General features: G+C 53.5%; 1 pseudogene; it reads left to right on the plus strand.

Moving 5' to 3' along the window:
• Positions 1–3,477: 3,477 nt before the first annotated feature.
• On the plus strand, positions 3,478–3,596 carry LOC118606933 (annotated as a pseudogene).
• Positions 3,597–4,660: the final 1,064 nt, after the last annotated feature.

A 4,660-nucleotide genomic window follows, 5' to 3' on the forward strand; every position in this document is an offset into this window, starting at 1 on the left:
CCCTGCCTCAGCTCACGATCCCACGTTCAGCTGCACTGTCTGAAACACAAATCTAGTCAGGCCAGTCCGTAGCTAAATACACAAGAGTTCCCTCATTCAGCGAAAGCTTGTCGAGTGTCCAGGATATATTAGACACGGCTCTAAGCCATGGGGGTATAGTCATCAGTCAAAAGAGAATGTCTAAGCTCTCTCAGAACTTTCTGGTAGATGGATAGATGCTAGAAAGATGATAGATGATAGAGAGGTAGATAATAGATGACAGGTAGATGATAGATAGGTAGATAGATGATAGACAGACGGATACATGGGTGATAGATGAGATAGGTGATAGACAGTGGTCGATAGGTGTGCAGTTTTTCATTGTTATCAGGGTTAGATTCAAGTTCTTCGGCATGGCTCGTGCACACTTGTCCAGGTCGTCCCCCGATCGCTTCCGCAGCCTCCTACCTGACTTCGCACCAGCGCTTCGAACAGATGGGCCATGTGTCCTCCCGCCAGAGCCCTCCCTGTGTCCTCTCGCCGCGGGGCGTGTGTACACGCGATGCACGCTGCCTCGCACGCGGCTTCTCCCACATTGGTTTCCTGGCTCCTTCCCACTCAGCCCTCACTTTTCGGCTGAGACGTCGTTCACCGAGGAGGCCCTTCAGGCCCCTATTACCCACGTCGGGTGCTTTCCGTCTGTACTCACAGAGCCCTCTGTCCCCTGCATGCCACATCGCGTTAGTGGGGCCCTCAGCAGCTCGTAAATCCGGGAAGCCAAGGATTGAGCCCGTCTTCTCCCTCTTGAAACCACGGCCCGCAGTATTCCTGTGACTTTTCTTGAAAGTTTGCCGAATGCATGTGCAGTTGAGAGTGTATCATTGGAAGGCATTACTGCTTCGCGTGTGCTTTTAATGCTTCTAACTCTCTGACATTTGAGAGGCACAGAGTTCGGGAGCATCCAGCAAGCTACCGATGGTGCGAGCATTTTAATTCCGCGAGGTAGTTCTGCTGATTCTAGTACGTAGCTCTCTTTGCTTTGTGTAGTTCGGTGAAGTCTCCTTCTTCTCCCACCGGTCATTCATCGAGATGACCCCGTCGAAAGCTTCAGGTCGGTTTTACGGGCTGCAAAAGGAACTCTGTGATGGACCCACCTACAAAATAAAATAAAGTAGAAGAGTCCTTTCTTGTTCTATGGTTAGAGACTTAGTGATGTTAATTGTTAACTGGCAACTAAACAATACACTGTTTCAGATTCCATGAGGGAAAATAACTACTGTGTCTTAACTCACAGAATCAGCGTGGGAAGGGTTAGACCATCGGCTTTTTGTTTCACTTCTTAAATTCTGGCCATCTCGCCAAATAACACGAATCTCCTGGGCTTCAGGAAATGGGTGCTTTGCGTCGTTGAGGCTACGTTTTTCTCCACATGGGCCCCCCTTTCCTTCTCTAGTTAGAGTTGGTCTGTGTCCTCGATGAGATATTTAGCCCCGACCTGGACACGGTGTGTGCCCTCTGTGGTCGCCAATCACTCACAGTCCCGCCCACCCGCACGAGTCAGCCAGCAACGGGGCTCAGCTGGGCACACGTCCTCACGGCCCTGGGGAAGCCCAGGTAGTCGATGCCGTGGTTGCTTTGTCATACTGCGTTATCACGAGCGTGTAGCGTGGTCACTTTGCTTTAGCATGTTTTCTTCATTCATATGTCTTCCAGTCTTTTGATTTTCTTGTTGACTTTGGGCAAATCCAGTAATATCTCAACTAGGGCAACTTACTGAGTTAATTCGTTGTTTTAGTACCTGTAAGAAGGTAACAGAAACAAAAGCGGGGGGCGTCGCTCACCGGCGTGAGGCAGGATTTGATGGACCGAGGCTGACGCCCTCCTGGAATCTCGGTGAGGCCGAGTGCGCCGCGTGACTCGCTGCTTCTGCAGACCTGCCCTTCTGCCTCGGCGTCACTGGGGCCAGCAGCCAGCAGCCACCGAGTGTCAGGACGAGCTGCGCGCTGCCGTGTGAGCACTGGCGATGGAACCGGGTGGCGACCTTTCTGACGGGCTAACTTTCGGGGAGCGCCGTTTCGTAAGGAGAGCGATACCACGCTCGAACCCGGCACAGTGATTATTCACGCCCGCGTCGTTCAAACGCGCCATCGGCAGCGAGTTTGCACGGCCTCTGTGGGTGGACCGTCCTGAGTCGGGCTCAGTGAAAAGTCGACCTCATGACTCCTCGAAACCATGCTCTTCGTGAGCCGTGCGAGTTGGCCTCTGCCGTGGTACGACCCGCCCTCACGCTCGATGGGTTAAAACAGCAACTATTTGGCTTCCGATTTGGTGAGCCGAAAACTTGTGCCGAGCGGTGCTCGGCTGTGTCCTGGGGCCGGCGGGGCTCGCCGGCGCACCTGCAGCCCTGGCGTCGCTCAGGGCAGTGGCTCGTCTCCTTTGGGGCCTTCTCACTTTCTAGCAGGTGAGTCTGGCCTTGTCCGTGCGGTGCCCGGACAGGGTCCCAGGACGGCGTGGAATCGCGCGAGGCAGCTGGAGGCGCCGGCTTGGGACTGCCGTGCGGGCCTTTCGCGCCACCTCCCCCCTTCGCCTGTGTGCGGGGGGTTGGGCGGGGTCGCTGTGTCCCATGAGCAGTCCTGGCGCCCCCCGCTTCCCCCCCCCACCCATGCAAACAGCAGACTCCCCGGGAGACCGATCCAAGAGGAGCCTTTCAGAGGACACGTGACTGGAGGTTTCTTGGTGGTGCGCATATTGCGCGAGTGGAGAAGAGAGCCAAAGATTCATAGTCGACTGTAGAAAATCAGTAATATTGACAAACTAAGTGTATGTCTCTGTAATGAAGACATAGCTGTAGAAACACGTAGTCGAAAGATCCAGAGGTAAATATCAAAAGACTCACTACATGACTTCCTCGGAGGTAAGGAAGCTAAAGCCGGGGGACGCCGCCCTTTCTCCTAACAAATCCGAGGAGTCTTTGGCTCCGCGTCTGCGTGTGCATGTGCGTGACGACATTAACGAAAACGAGCTTTTAGGAATGGAGACGCAGCGGAAGGACAAAGTGCCTAATCTTCCGAATACGAGAGTAGATCCGACTAGGACCCGGGTAGACAAACGGAGGGCAGGATTTCCCTCCCCGTTCTGCGGGCTCGTTCTGCGCAGGCAACACCAAATTAAAAAGACGTGGGGACGCGATGTCTCTCGTACGACTTCTCTTTCTTACAACCGACCTGAGGAGGACGGGGAGAGAAGAGAAGAGACAAACAGACTCATTTAGTTCTGGATTTTGGCGGCAGAAAATTCCAGTTAAAACTGGCCCAACCCTGCTCCTCCTATGCCTCAGGCCGATCGAATCAAACCAAGACGTTTGGCAAGGTTCCTTGCGGCCAGCAAGGTCACAAACCGAGGACCCCATCACCTCTCAGAGGGGGACATCCACCTGGGAGACCTACATAGGGAGTCACCCAGGGAGAAGTTTCTACTAATATTATAACAGACAAATATATCTGCGGCCACGCCACCCTGAACGTGCGCAATCCCGTCTGATCTCGGAAGCTAAGCAGGGTCGGGCCTGGTTAGTACGTGGATGGGAGACCACTGAGGAAGACCAGGTGCTGTGGGCGTAAAACAAAGCAAAACAAAACAAAACAAGAAGACACAATGCAACAGAATGTAGGGACACAAAGGTCCTAACGTATAGCTATCTCTTCGAAAGCCTGTTGTTGGCATCTGAGGGTTGGACGATGGAAAACATATTATGAAGAAAAGTAAGTTTGAACATGAGTGCACATTTCCCGAAATGAAACATTTTACTTTTAATTAATAACGGCGTGCAATGTCGTTTTCAGGACCCCGTTGCTCTCAGTGGCGCTGCTGAGATACGGGGGCGGATACGTTTCCCGACCGAAACTGTGCTGAGCGAACAGGCTCCGGACGTGAGGGCTCCAAACAACGGCGCCCGCTTCAGGGCCCGAGTCACCCCAGGGGCAGCTGATGATGAGGAATCCGAGCACCCCACGGCGCCACGGAGAGCCCCACGTCTCTTCCCGACTCCATCCCCTGCCTCTTGGGTCCGGAGAGTTAAACCCAGGATCCCGCCCCCTCCGCCAGGCCCCAGGCTCTGAGGAAGCTGGTGAGAGTGGGTTCACTCAGCAGCAGAGTCTGGGGGGGCCTCTGCTGACCCCCGGGTGACCTGCCATCCGCGGCTCTGCGCGGTCTCCCCACGAGCAGGTGTTTCTCCCGCGCAGGCGGCTGGCGGCCAGAGCGAGGCTGTTGCGCCTGCTCTGTGGGTAAAAGCGGCTCCTCTCGGGGCACCCGAGAGCCTGTCAGAGAAGTGGCAAAGACAGGCTTTCAGTCTCCCCTCGTCTAACTTGGATGGTAACTGTCATAACCAGATTCACTGCGTGCTCACCAGAATGAGCCAGGCGCTGGGAGAGGTTCTTGCCTTTCTCCACGTTAATTCTTATCGAAATTTATCCATTCATCCACACACAGTTCTAGCGTTTTTTGTTCGTTTGTTTGTTTGTTTTGTTTTGTTTTTGGCATAGGAAGTGCACGAGTAAATAAAAAACACTCTCTGATCTTCTAAAGCATGATTATTCTCATTTTCCAGATGAGAAAACTGAGATATAACGCAGTTCAATAATTCGCCTGAGAGTCTACAAATCTCGGTCAATGACAGAGATGG

The sequence above is a fragment of the Rousettus aegyptiacus genome, unplaced genomic scaffold, assembly GCF_014176215.1.
Source record: "Rousettus aegyptiacus isolate mRouAeg1 unplaced genomic scaffold, mRouAeg1.p scaffold_m13_p_1, whole genome shotgun sequence".
NCBI lineage: Eukaryota > Metazoa > Chordata > Mammalia > Chiroptera > Pteropodidae > Rousettus > Rousettus aegyptiacus.